Below are 15,495 nucleotides of genomic sequence, written 5' to 3'. Positions count from 1 at the left end.
GTGTTGAATTCTTTATGACAGGACTGCATCGCAATATGGAAGTAGTTGCTAAGCTTTGAAGATTCGACCAGGAATGTCACAAAAGGAATGCAACTATACACTTTCAGCCAGTGCGCTAGAGCAAGGGTGTGGCAAGGCAGAGTAAAAGCACTTGTGGCAGAGTAGAAAGTCCTGGAGGCCATCCAAAAAGGGAAAGTCAGAGGAAATGATTTTGTAAGTTCAAAAGAGACAGCAAAAATAGAAGAAAGGACTGGTATCTACAAGAATCAGACTGAGGGCCAGCATGCAAGATGGTGTGAATGCAGAGGCATTCAAAATGAAAAGTCTGAAGAAACAGCCAGAGCTTACTGTCACTGAGTATGTGGTATCCCAACACTGTACCAAAATATAATTATTGAAACTATCAATAAGACCACAAGACATAGGAGCATAATTAAGCCATTCAGCCCATTTAGTCTGCTCTGCCATCATGGCTGATTTATTATCCCTCTCAAACCCATTCTCCTGCCTTCTCCCCAGAACTTTTGAAGTCCTTACTAATCAAAACTTACCAACCTCCACTTATATAATTACTTTAAATATTTTATATATAAAAAATAAATCGGCTGGCAGGATGCTCCAAGCATCTTGGAGAACTTGCCACAGTTCTTCTGCAGACTTTGGCTGTCTCGCTTGCTTCTGCCTCTCCAGTTAGTTCCAAACAGCCTTAATAATGTTGAGATCAGGGCTCTGTGGAGGCCATAATCTGTTGGAGAACTCCTCATTATTCTTTTCACTGAAGATAGTTTTTTATGACCTTGACCATATGCTTGTGGTCAATGTATTGGCCTGCTGCAGAATTAAGTCGGGACCGATCAAATACCTCCCTGATGATATTGCGTGATGGATGAGAATATGCTTGTACTTTTCACCATTAAGGACTCCATTAATTCTGACCAGATCACCAATTCCATTTGCAGAAATGTAGCCCCAAACCTGCAGGGAACCTCCACTGTGCTTCACTGTTGGTTACAGAGATTCATCCATGTAGTGCTCTACTGCTATTTTACAGACAAACTGCTTCCTGCTTGAGCCAAAAAATTAAAATTTTGACTTGTCAGTCCAGAGCACTTGCTGCCATTATTTAGCACCTCAGTCCTTGTGTTTTTCTGTGTAGGCAAGTCTCTTGGAGGAATGGCTTTTTAATCAGCGACCCTACCATGAAGACCACTTCTGACAAGGCTTCTCCAGGCTGTAGAGGGGTGTATTGGGTTCCAGTGGTACTGTGGGTTCGGAGCTGATAGCAGTGCTGGAATTCTTCTGATTCAGAAGGACATCAGTTTGATGTATCCCTTGTCTGCTGCACACAGTTTTGTGGCCAAAAACTGCATTTATGGTCCTTAATCTTTGTGCTTCTTCAGAAGAGCTTGGACTTTTTTTAAATTTGCAATGTGGTCTATTATGTAATATGTTACTTTAATGAAATACAAACATTTCTTTGCAATATTTAATTTTTGGCCACCTACTTACCACACTCAAGCTACCCCTGTGACAGGTTCGAAGATTGAATTTTGAACTTTTATAGTCTTAAAAGCTAGCTAATCATCAAACAAGTTTGCTAAATGATTTAGATAGGTACCTTTATGAAAAGTTAACAGTAAATTTATTAACAAATAAATTTGTTTATTTTATTTGTTTATTTACATATATGTCACCATATACAACTCTGAGATTCATTTTCTTGTGGGTATACTGCCTAAATGCCTAAAAGAATAAGAATAATAATAGAATCAAAGAAGGTCTTTGATCACCATCTTGAGCATTCAACCTGTGTGCAAAAGACAACAAACTGTGCAAATATGAAAAGAAAGAAATCATAAATAAATAAGCAATAACTACTGAGAGAATGAGATGAAGAGTATTTGAAAGTAAGGTCCATAGGTTGTGGGAACAGTTCAATGACGGGTAAGTGAAGTTGAGTGAAGTTATCCCCTTTGGTTCAAGAGCCTGATGGTAGAGGAGAAAAGAGCAAGTCACTGGATGCTGCTTTCATGCAACAAAACTCCATGCAGATGGGTTCAGTGGTGCTTTACCAGCACCATTCATTATGAGTTTGATTCAGTTTTACAACAGTGGAATCATCAGCAAACTTAGATATATTGACCACCATTGAGCAAATCTACACGTAGCATGTTGCAGTAAAGCAGCATCCATCACCAAGGAACCCCACCACCCACACCAAGCTCTCTTCTCACTGCTGCCATTAGGAAGGTGGTACAGGAGCCTCAGAACCAGGTTCAGTAACAGTTAATACCCCCGAATCATCAGGCTTCTGAACCAGAGGGGATAACTTCACTTGCCCCATCACTAAATTGTTTCCACAAGCTATGGACTGATTTTCAAGGACTCTTCAGTCCATGTTCTCAATATTTAATTGCTTGCTTGTTTGTTTGTTTGTTTGTTTATTTATTTATTTATGTGTTTGCAGTTTGTTGTCTTTTGCATACTGATTATCTGCCCTGTTGGCGTGGCCTTTCATTGATTCTATTACAGTTATTGGATTTATTGAGTATGCCCACAAGAAAAAGAACCTTAGGTTTATATATGGCGACATATATGTATTTCCATAATAAATTTACTTTGAACTTTGACAATGGCGTTGTAGCTAGGCAGGGAATCATATGTACAAAGTGAGTAGAGCAAGGGGCTAAGCACAAGCCTTGTGGCGCACCTGTGCTGATGCTGACTGGGGAGGAGATGTGGTTCCAATCCAAACTGACTGCGTTCTGCTAGTGAAGAAATTGAAGATCCAGTTGCACAGGAAGATACTGAGGCCTAGATCTTGGAGCTTAGTGGTGACTTACGAGTGGATGACAGTGTTGAATGCTGAGCTGTTGTCAATGAGGAGCATCCTGACATATGCCCCTTCGTTGTCCTGGTGTTCCTGACATGAGTAAAACGCCAATGAAATAACATCAGCTGTTGACCTGTTGTAACAGTAGGCAAATTGGAACTGATTCGAGTCATTCCTCAGGCAGGAGTTGATGTGCTTCACGACCAACCTCTCAAAGTACTCCATCAAGATGCAAGAGCTACTAGACAATAGTCACTGAGTCATATTGCCACATTTTTCTTAGACACCGGTATAATTGATTCTATGTTTGGAGAAGGTGGGCACCTCAGACTGATGAAGCAAGAGATTGAAGATGTCTATAAACACTTGAGCCTGTTGACTAGCACAGGCCTTCGGTATTCGGACAGGTACACCATCTGAGGCAGATGCTTTCAGTGGATTCACTTTCCTGAAGGATGCTCTCATGTCAGTTTCTGAGACTGAAATCACGGGGTTATTGGTGGTTGTGGGTGTTTGCGAAGGTACCTCCATTTTTGACATTCAAAGTCAGCGTAAAATGCATTGAGCTCATCTGGGAGTGAAACCTTGTTGTCACATACGTTGCTTGCTTACTTTTACTTTGTAGGAGAAGAAAGCATTCAAGCCCTCCACTGTTGTCAAGAGTTCTATGGTTCAAGCTTGGTCTGGAACTGTCTCCTTGCATGCAAGATGGCCATCTGGAGATCATCTTGTGCTTTCCTCATTTACCAGTACTACACACCACCGATCTAGCCTCGAGTAGATTGCAGAGCTCTTGACTCATTCCAGTGCTGCTAGTTCGGAAAATCTGAATTATTTTCTGTGGACACATTTGCCCATGCCGGTCATTTCAAGTCCATGATGAAGTAAATTTATTATCAAAGTACATACATGTCACTATATACAATCCTGAGATTTTCTTGTGAAATAGAATAATTATGGAATCAAATAATAATTATAATAGAATCAATGAATTTAGGTCCTCTGATGGGTCTTTGAACTAAGCAGTCCAATAGCTGTTCTCCTGCCACCTGTGATCACCTCTTTGGTGCCTTGCTCTTTAGTCTTTGCCTATATGTAGGCAAAAGGAAGACAGCCAAATGGTCAGATTTCCTGAAATGTAGTGAAGGGATGGGACAACAGGCATTCTTGATGGTGGTGTAGCTTTGGTTGTGTGTGTTGGGTTCTCTGGTGCCTGATTGAAGTACCTGGTAAGGATATGAAAGGTGTTAGGGTAGGCCATTTCTTGTTTGTTAATCATGGCACTTAATACATTGAGTGTTAGCTTGACATCCGCATTTGGCAGTATGTAAACTGAAGTCGAGATCATGGCGGAGAACTCTCTTGGTAAGTAGAGTAATTGCCACTTAATCATTAATTGTTCCAGGTTGGGAGACCATGAGCAAGTCAAGAATGTCACATTCGGACAGCACAATTAATTTATCATGAAGCAGATGCCGTCGCCTCTGCCCTTTCCTGAAGCCACCATCCAGACCTTCTGATGGATTGAGGGCCCCTTGGACGGGGGGGGGGGGGGGAGGGTGGGGGAGGTGGTGTGGGACTGCGTACGTGTGAACCGTTTATCCTTTGTCTGCTTTCTTTTATTCAACAAGCTGCACTCTAACTCATCCATCCCATATTCATGTCAGTTCCTTGACTCACCCAAATCCAAACCTCCCATTCACCTAATAATCCTCCTTGAGCCTCAGAACTGGTAAGCTGCCCCTTCCGATGGCCCCCCTGCTGATCCCTGCGGTCCCTAATAGAGAACCCAATTTTCATTTTGTGACTGTGCATCCACTCACAGACATATGAACACTTGCATGATCGGTGACTGCTCCAACCACCCCACCCCTTAACATTATCACCATCCTTATTCCTAGGTGCTGTCTGGGCCTGTGATCGCTGGCCTTCTTCCCAACCACCTCCCCAACCCACCCAACTTCACACTAATGGCACATGCCCATTCTCAAGTATCAGGAATTTGTCACATTTACAATGGGAGGTGGCTGTAGTTTTGCTTCTGCTGTGAGCTTCAGGAAGCATCAAAATCCTTAGTCCATACTCTTCTAGCAAATAATATTCAGGTTAGTTATCGACTTTCTTTTTAACAATATTATCTCATTGGTTCTTTTGCCCATAACGTGGACCAGTTTAGGTCCCTCTCCAGACGCTGATATTTTTCTGTGCTTCTCAAACCATTACACAGTGCAGCTGATTGCAAGAACTATGTAAGGAACCAGAGAGACTATGAATCCATTGCTTCATGGCATGCTGGGTTTTCTTACCACTATTAAGTTATAGTGTGTTACTACTTCAGCTATATAAAAAAAGATATATTCATCAGTGGGGGGAAAATGACACTATATTTCAGTTACAAATTACTCTTGTAAAATAACACTATAGGATTGGTGTACCCATAATGCTTCACTGCACATTCTTTAAATACAACTAGCACATTGATGTCCTATATTAAAGTAGAATATTTAGTTTTGCTATTGATCTGTAGGCTTTACTTCCAAGATTAATTTGAAAATTAATTCCATGTGCAAAAATACATCATTTGAGCTTGCTAAAAATCAATTTTACTAGGCTTTGAAATAATTGTTTTTAAACCAGTGCAACATTTCTTTCCACCAATCAACTCAATTTTCAGACTGGTAACCTCAAGAACTTTAATTGTAGTCTGACTAAAGGGTTAGTACATACTGGCCAGGAAATCAGTTTGTTCTGTATGTAAATGAGTCTTTCCAGCCTATTTAGACAGCAACAGATGTCTCCTGGACCTACAAATTGACCTGTGGAGTATCAGTTTTATATTACTGTACTTGGCAGCTGTTTTTCACAATGGAAGATAATAGTCAGGTAAGGAACTTGTTCAATATCTTGGACAGCTCTCTTAGGTTTACCCACTAAAATTCAAAGTACAAGTGGTGGATAGCAACTGGGATAGATAAAACTATCTACTTGATGGTAAGTGGAGTTAATTTATATTTATCTAAGATAGGAAAGTTGAGTAATTTGCAGTTTAAGTTGACAATTTGTTCTCCTTTGTCCTTGTGTATCGGAAATTACCTTAAACAGCCTTGAATCTTAACTTATACTTTGCACCCTCTTCCTTGGTTAAAGGTTTGAGCTCTTTCATAATGTAATACTTTACTTATTCCTTAGCCTGAGCAGAATGCATAAACTGAAAAGTATGAATACTAATCCTATAAAACTTTAAATAAATTGTGGTAGATTGTAGAGCAAGATTTCAAAAAGTTTATTTAATAGTTGATAGATGATGCTCTATTTCTGAATAAAAATAATGGTAAACGAGACCGTTCAAATTGACACCTGGAGTCTTAATGTAAGGTTTTAGATATCTGTCACTCCCCCCCCCCCCCCCACTTACTAGTCTGTAACTAGAATGAAATAAAATGTTTTAATTAATGACATTATAATCAATTGAATGGCCAGTGAGATTAAGTATGTCATGTAACATGCCATTTGATGTAATGTGATGCAGTTTGGGGCTTATTAAATAGAATTTAAAGCATGCAGAGAAGTGTAATGCAGAATTATTTTGAATGAAATAGTATGGTAATAATCACATCTGTTCTAGATTCTCTGATTAAATTCAGATCTAACAGGATTATTTTTTAAAATGAAGTTATTTGTAGGCGGAAGCATTTCTAAAGGTATTGATGAGAACAATTGAAGGCTGTATTTTAAACAAAGGAACAAACTGAAGAAAGGATCCACAGATTTAATTACAGGCATAAGTGTTGCTTATTGCCCAGAAAATAAAAGCCACAGACTTCATGAGTAGGGTGCTAAGACAGATCAATAGGAATCGACCTGATGGGAAAGGTGGGCTCAGTATTTGGTGTAGTCCTGATGTGAAACATGGGTTTAGACTACTATTTAGTGTAGACCTGATGAGCAAGGTGGACGTAGTACTTGGTGATATGTGGGCTAGTTTATAGAAAGTGCTGAAAGGTAGACCATTCATGGCAGAATTCTGTTGGTTCTATTTGAAGGTGATATAACAGAGATATTAAGGAGTGATTGGTGACCCTACAATAATTAGGGGTACACTTGGGCACGTCATAATAATGTATTTGCAATGTAAAACACCACTAATGGTGCCCAAATTTATGACAAAGAACAGTAGTTGGCATATTATGCACGTTTATTAAAAATGAAACACTTCCTGTGTTTCTCCAGAGTTTTTCACATCAATTGCAGTTTATGATTGCAAAATACTGTAATTATTTGCCATCACAGCTTTCTAAAAATGACAGCAGCATCTGATTTCTAAGATTGTCATTCCCTCTGAACAACACTTAAAAGTATATGTTTAAGATGAGAATATTTCAATTTCTCCTTTAATGAAATGTGAATGTTTTTATTTCACATTCCTTTAAGAATATATTCACACATTATATTTCCTGATTTTCTGACTGTGGGAATTCTTCAGCCTAAAAGATCAGTCTGTTGGAGGTTTTCACTTTTCCAGTATGCCCCAGTACTCCTACAGAATATAGGAATGAAATGGGAAGATATTTTGTGGGGAGTATCTCTTCATCACTGACCATGCCAATTAGATTTCTAGTATAATGAACGATGTTTTGGTGGTAATCAATCCTGAACACTATATTTTGATAGTTATATGCAAGTGTAAATAGCCAACAGATGGTTCTCCTTCTGAATTTTCTTTACCTTGGCTAGTTGTTCAGTTGCTGTCTCCTTACCACAATATGCCTGATAGGACAAGACAAATGGTGGGGAAGCAAGCTTGGACCTAACTAAAACAGTGTATGCTGCCAACTTTAGAACTGGAATGTAAATGGTATGTTGGCTTTAATTGCAAGAGGAATTGAATACAAAATGTTTTACTAAAATAATGTATGGCATGGTGATACTGAACTTAGAATAGTGATTGCAGGCTGATCCCTCTATCTAAAGAATATTCTTTGTGATAAGTGGAATACATTAATAGGATACCTGTTTATTTCTTGGCCCAGGGAATTGTCCTCTGATGACAGATTGAGAAAAATGGGCATATGCTCAGAAGAATACTTCTAGGTGACTCCATTGTCATAGAGTTTTACAGCAGAGAAATGGAGCCTTCGGCCCATCACACACATGCTGACTTCTTTCCCCATCTGCACTAATCCCATTTGTCTGCGAGAGGTCCTATGCCTTACCTATGTAAGCGTATGCTAAATAACGCAAGTATTGGAACACACAAGTTTCTTAGGGACCTTGGCATGTTAGTATTGGGATGATGTCTTCTCTTTGGGGCATCTAGAACCAGGGTTCGCTATTTCAGAGTGACTGGCCGTTCAAAGCTTAAATGATCATTTCTTCATCCAATAGGGAATCTTTGGATTTATTGATTCAAGAGGGCTGTGAAGTCTCTGATGCTGAGGATATTCAAGACACAAAATAAATGTTTTTTTTAATGTTAAGGGAAAATCAAGAGGTTAAGAGTTAGTACTGGAAAATGGGACTAACATCAAAGACTGGACCTGATGTTATTGAGTGAATGAACAAACAACAAAGGGTTAATTGGTCTACTGCTTTTAATACTTACTTTCTTGAGGTTTTTTTTTACAAAATACATACTACTGAAGTTATGAGCAACACCAAACCAACTGCTTCTAATTTTACTCTACCTTGACAAAGAAATGACACTGACCAGTTAGCCACAGTCAATTCTTTTTTCAATAAGTTTAATTTTTAGCTTAGAAACCCAAGAATTTTAGTCAGACTCCTTTACAATTATTCAAAAATGTTATTGTTTCCAGCAACTGTAATTAAAACTTTAAAATATTTCACAGTCTCAGTTGCAAATACATCTTGTATGAATGACATAACTAAACCATTTGTTTTTCATATTAAAGAGAATGTCAAATTTACATTGCAGACCCAAAAGGCAACAATTAAAAAAAAGTGTTATAAGGTTGGGGCAGGAATGTGACTTGGGAACAGAGTGACTGAAGAACAATGCACATGCTACAATTAGAAGGGTTTTTTCTATATAACATTTTTGCAGATACATATCAAGTGACCACCTACCCTGCAAATCTGTAAAGAAGTTCAAGCATCAGGCTACAACATCTGGCAAGTTCTTGTGGATTATAAATTTCTTTTGGAAGTGAAAACCATATCCTGCATCAGGTCTCAGCGGGGTTTAATGCTGTCAGAGTATACCGAGTTTGTTTTGATCTGCGTGCAGTAACACATACAGCATTCAGTACTCACTAATAACATCCCAGTGTCTGGTGTGCACAAATCCAAAGACTTCTAATTAAAGGTTAGCTTTAACCAAATACAGACCCGAAGTACAACACATGCAAGTTATTAACTCTGTTAAGAAACTACAAGTTCTGAGTGTGAAGGGTACTACAGAATACAGAAGCTCTGTAGTATGCATCACCCTGAAGATCAATCGCGCATTTTAAAGTTCCTGAACTTGACAGTGTTGGCACACGCTTTGCATGTTGTAAATGCAAACAAATAGTGTGCAAACTTGTGACAGATTTTTAAAATTGTTACTTTTTGAAATACTTTATTCACTCTTTAATCGATGCATGAATTGGTCGGACACGAATGCTACTGATGAACGCTTTCAAATTTTAATTTCCCTCGTTCCAAAATAATCTCATTCATAACTGCCGCTAATGAGTCCGGGGTGGGGGGGGGGGGGGGGAGCGCAGCAATGTAATTGCTTGCAGAACAACTACATATTTGAAATAGTAAACATCTGAGTCCACGTGACAAAGCGCAAGTTCATGATGAAAACCAGCTCATCTAGTTCCGGATCTTTACTGCACAGAGGCAGTGAAAGTTCCATTGTTTGGTCCTGCTGTTAATTTCACCGAGACTCTCCCACACATTTCCAATAACACCATAAAACAGTTGATGGAGGAGAAGGAGTCGGAAGGCATGAAAGTTTTGCTGGGACCAAATGTTACTACAATATACCGGCATTTGGGTCCTGTGTGAGCTGTTCCAGGGTGTGGACCAGACAGAATGTTGTTGACAGACTTCAAGTTTATTAATGAGAACATGAGGGGTGAATCACGGCTGAATCAGCAACTTGCTTCTTTTGTATCTCCGGATATTACTATGACTAAGTCTATAGTAACTAACTTGGCAATATTTACAATCCCCTCAGCACTTGTCATCTGAAGAAAATGTTCAATAGGATATAGATCATGAAACTGAGATTAAATCAAATCCGCCATTACCCCTCCTGCAATTAATTTACTCGTTTGAAGTATAAGAAATTTTCAAAAAGAAACAAAACGGGTTGATTATAATCTTCCAGCAAGACCTTGATAAACATTTAGTAAAGTTCGTATGGGCATTGCTTTATTTTTCCCATGCTAATTTACTTCTGCTGCCCTCCCCCCCCCCCCCCCCCCCCTTCCCTTTCCTCTTGCTGGAGTAAATTCCACAAGCCTCTGCTGGCCAGTCCAGGTGGCCTGATTCATTCCTGTGCCTATTTGGGCTATTCTGCTATCAATAAACTCATCAATGAGTTCAAAGTTGTCCTCGGTAACACAAGCAACTGCAAGTGTTGTAACCTGGAGCAAAACAAAGAATACAAGAGGAACTCGGGAATTACGCAGTGTCGGTGAAAGCAAAGGGATGGCTGACATTTAGGACGAGGAGTCATGATGACCGCCCACCCGGAATGGCACAGCAGCATAGTGGTTAGCACAACGCTTTACAGTGCAGGCGACCTGGGTTCAATTCCCGTTGCTGCCTGTAAGGAGTTTGTACATTCTCCCCGTGACTGTGTGGGGTCCTTCCGGGTGCTCTGGTTTTCTCCCACAGTCCAAAGTGAGTCAAAGTGAGTAGGCTCATTTGTCATTGTAAACTGTCCTCCGATCAAATCGGGGGGAATTGCTGGGCGGTATCTCAATAAATAAATCTGCCTCTGCAGATGCTGCCTGATCCACTGAGTTCCTCCAGCAGTTTATTTTGGCTAATAGTTTTTAGGAGGGGAAAGACAAATGGGAGATCTGCCCTTTCATAGCCTCAGAACCTAGTGCCATTACATGGAGAACTCTGACAAAGTTGTGGTTGAAATCAGTTCTCTCTATTAGGACAGATGGACAATGACCCTCATATTTCTCAGTTTACAGTACTGATGGTGATAATTTCAATAATAAATGTGAAAAGTGCTCCATCACTCCATTGGATAAAACAAGTGAACCTTAATCAAGAAATTATGAAGCACAGTTTCTGTGGCAGGATAACTGCAGGAAGAATACAACTATTCTCAAAATTTCTTTAACTTGTTCAAGTGAACTCGATCTATGAAAATGCAATGTCCAACAAAAGATATGCAAATTAAAATAGATAAAATAAAGCACATCAGTGCAAATTTTAAGGAGAAAATTAGGTCACATTTGCAATCTTAACTTGTACCTATAGGGCTTCTTTTCATAGAAATTATAAAAGGGGTGTAATAGAAATTACTGTTGCAGTAATTCAAAAACTAACCACTCTATTCATGATGTTAAAGATAGATGCCATGTATTTTGTCCCTCATGGCATTAAGTTTCCTTCACACTTGGGGCTAATATTACATGTCAGATTATAAATGCAATGTGTTGTTTATTTAGTGATGTATATAAACATAACCCCCCCCCCCACCTAAAAAGATCAAGAGATTCTGCAGATGCTGGAGATCTTCAGCAATATATACAAAATGCTGGAGGAACTCAGCAAGTTGTCAACTGTTCATTTCCCTCCACAGATTCTGCCCAAGCTGCTGAGTTCCTCCAGCATTTCGGAGTGGCTTGGCTGAAAAAGAACAGCTGGGAACATGGTTAGGTTAGGGAAGGCGGTCAAAGGCAGATTTATGAAAGTACATATAATAGGTGGAAGAGATTGGGAAGCACGTATTAGAATGCTGAGGGTTTTAATCATTGTAAGTTTGCATTTCAATGATCTGAGAAGACTGTACAGTAATCTAAACCTGGGATACTAGAGTATAAACCGAGGCAATGCAATGCAAGAAGACTGTTGCAGTGAAACATGACCATGGTAGGATTTGTAGACAAGGGTGAGAATTTTGAAGTAAACATAAATAGAGGAATAAGAGGCTGTAGAGGTTAGGGAATGTTGGGTTCTAGACGAATAGGGTGCAAAAAATGTAATTCTGGATGAATTTAGCACACACATGACATACCAGGTAGCCAATGCATGTATTCAGCCTGGTAGAAGTGTGGATCAAATCTTAGGTCTGAGAAGGTTAGATTGGTGACAGGCTGCTCTTTCTTTCTTCATTCTTCCAAAGAAGAGAACACTGCATTCTGGAGAATACATTCTCATGCGGTGGCAGTCCTTAGGTGCTTCACTTAAACAGCAATTATTTGTACAAGAGACTGTGTTAAATTTTTGAAGGCTGCTGAAACAAGAGGAAGATCTCACAGCCAAACCTAATGATCCATTATTTATAGCCAGAGGTGAAGCTAAGATATTCAATGTAAGTTCCCATAAGGTTCTATCAATCTTTCTGGCAAGACCATTCCCTTTTCTGTTGTCTGTTGATGTCACCTCTGTGTCATCAAACTGGCTGATCAGTAGAATGCATCAAAGAAGTCTTAAAGAGATTTTTCCGGTAAGTTTCTAAATATTATACATACTGGAATGTAAGATTAAGGCAGAAGTTGAAATCAAAATCAAATATTTAATTAAAAATAAAATCTCATATTTTGAAGTATTATAAGAAATTTATAGTTGATGAATACTAACTGGATTTTTAAGGTTGACAAGGGGAAATTAAAATCTCACTGATACTCAAGGAATTTTCTACACAGCAGAATTTGTTTAATTTTCTTGTCAATTCTAACAACACTTTATTGCAGCATAGGAAGATGCAAACAGTTTAATGTAAGGAGAGGAAGTGAATGAATTACAACAATATGAATATTTTATTTTAAGCTGTGAATGCAAGAGATGACAGTGAAGTTGTCAGCTTAATGCAGTAACAAAAGCAATAATGATAACTCCACTAACATTATGAACAAAATCTGGGCAAATACTCTCATCCGATGCCACAATTCACATCCTGAGGACCATGGGATAGCAGTAAAGATCATAAAACTACATTTGGTTTCTCCCTCCCATTTCCTAACCAAAAGTAATTTTAGTGTTCAATTTCTGTCTCTACTAAGGTCGGGAACAGTATAAACCAAACTTTGAACTTGGAACATTCTTGATCTAGGAGACTCAATATTATAGAAACGTTTAGCTATCAAGGAAGGACCAGTCAGTTTTTGTTTGGACAGGATGCCAAATCAAAAAGATTACAAATCAAGATAAATGAATTTTAAAGAATGCAAAAGTGGTCACTATCATTAGTTAAAATGCAGAAGTCCATATTGCTTAAATAAGAAAAAGCTGAGTGAAAATATAATGCAGACTGCCTGTTTGCATGCTTGATGCCAAAAATGTTGTGCATCATTTCCTGTAAGATCACTCATCCTTCCTTTGTTGGAAACGGAAGCTGCTCCCCCAAACTTTTAGTTTGTCAAAGAGAGGATGTGATAGCAATATAAATGAAACATGTACTTTATACTTTCACAAACTAACTACTCCAACACTCACTTAACAATTTGTATGCTTTAAATATTTCCATGTAAACCCAGTTTAGCTAAGTATGTTTAAATCTGCAATGTTGCTTTTTAAAAAAAAACATAATGAATTGCAATTATGAGACATTTTCCTGAGAGCCCATTCTATAGAATAAAAGGGGGACTAAATCAAAGTAAAATGACTCATAGAACAGCAAATTTAAACCAGATGGCCACAAATATTAGCTAACAAAATCAGATAATTCAAAGGTCACCATAGGTTTTAACTAAATGAAGACACCCATCACAGAGTTACTGAAAAAATATATCTGAGCTTTAATCATGAAGTGAGAGGAAAGCCAGAAGAAACAAGTATGAATGATATGCATTTATAAAATTTTATGTGATTGTCATTAAAATCTGCACAAAACACATAATTTATAATCTTTTTATGTTTCACCACCAGACAGCTCAATACAGATTTCACTGTGGCAGACTTTATTACTCAGGTAAACAGGATTTCTCTTTATTGCTCAGGGAAAAGGATTAGGAGTGTTTTACTCCAATTGCTTGCTACTCAAATATTTCTCGAGTAGCCCACAGCTTCCCATTGAGGAGCTCCGCTGATTATAAACTTGTTTGGTACAGAAATGCCAAATCAGAGTTCTGCGGCCGTGCCAACCTTAACCTTACTTTAAGCCAGAATAGCAGTGGAAATCTCTCATTTACCTTAAAAGGTCGGCCCTCAAAAAATTGTTTAAAAGTTTCCTCCCTCTGGAAGAAGAATAGCTGTTCTTGTGGTTCAACATGTTTATTTTCAAGTAGATATTGAACCGCAAAAACTAAAATTTAAGTATGGATCAACAATGTATCTATTATAATTATCTAATTAACCATCCCAAGTGACCAATGCAATTAATTCTCTCAAAAAAATTTAAGAACAATACTACTCGTAACAAGAATAAAATGTAGAAAAATGTATTTCCAAAGACCAAAATGCAGATGTGTATAAAGTATACAAACTGTGACTAATGGGATACATTTGAGAATGTGTTTCTAGCTTAGAAATGAAATACTACAGCGAATGTGTCAAAGGTGAAGGTTAGAAATCTTCCTTCTTTTTTAAAAATACCTCTGGCTGTTAAAAATGAGGTTCTGTCTTCCTCTCATTACCTCACACAATCAGCATTTAGGAATATTACACCACTTTCCCCATTCACAACTGTTAGCGAGTTAACTAGGATTTGAGTGAGGGCCAGTTTGTGTGATTCCAAACTATTATCCCTCCCGACTCCATGGAAACGACTACATTCAGTTCCCTCTCAAAAAGATGCTTTTGAAACTCACTGAACATAATGGGATGGATTCACTCAACCTAGCGACACCTCCACACTATCACACGGGCTTACGATATTGTAGCATACCACCTCGATTTTACTTGATCCATGGCATGCAAACCCAGTTTTCTCTTCCATTAAACCTCCCTCCCATCCAATGCCTTGAAGGTTGTGGACAGCTCCATTAGCCTCAGCAACTCTCTAGTAATGTCTTCATCTGAGATCCACTGTTAATATAGGTGAGCTCTTCAATCACAGCAAAACCTAATTCAAACCAGATGTTATCCAGTGACCTCTATGTTAAGAACCTTAAGTTAGAGACACTGAAGTCAAATTTAGTGTTTGTTCTGCCCTCAGGTTTAGATCTGTTAACTCAGCACAGACTAAAGAACTTGGTACATTGCTAAGTGCTACACACCCAGTGCACTTAAAAACCATTATGTTCTGCACCAAATGAAAGACTTTGATTAACAAGGTCATCCCAACTTGTTACATTTTGTTTTAATAGCGCGAAGCGAGCGGATTAAGGACAGAGGGTGGCAGGCAAGTTGGTATGTGTTTTGAACACAAAGTACACTGCAGATGCTGTGGTCAAATCAACATGTACAAACGCGCTGGAGGAACTCAGCAGGTCGGGCAGCATCTATGGAAACGAACAGTCAACGTTTCGGGCCGAGACCCTTCATCAGGACTGACGTGTTTTGAGTTGCAACTTGTGGAA

At 38.7% G+C, this 15,495-nt stretch overlaps 1 protein-coding gene across 2 annotated transcripts in view; it reads right to left on the bottom strand.

Moving 5' to 3' along the window:
- The window catches only part of LOC140734903 (small integral membrane protein 29-like), a 95,672-nt gene that overhangs the window by 38,070 nt on the left and 42,107 nt on the right, over positions 1 to 15,495 (bottom strand). Inside the window, exon 2 of one of the 2 annotated variants that reach the window (XM_073059580.1) lies at positions 8,921 to 9,070. The exons of the other annotated variant lie outside the window; for it this stretch is intronic. The gene's annotated coding sequence lies outside the window, so the exon portion shown is untranslated. The remainder of the gene's footprint in view (positions 1 to 8,920; positions 9,071 to 15,495) is intronic. 2 annotated transcript variants of the gene reach the window in all.

This window comes from Hemitrygon akajei, chromosome 10, assembly GCF_048418815.1.
Source record: "Hemitrygon akajei chromosome 10, sHemAka1.3, whole genome shotgun sequence".
Taxonomy (NCBI): Eukaryota; Metazoa; Chordata; class Chondrichthyes; order Myliobatiformes; family Dasyatidae; genus Hemitrygon; species Hemitrygon akajei.
This window is presented reverse-complemented; position numbering and strand designations above follow the sequence as displayed.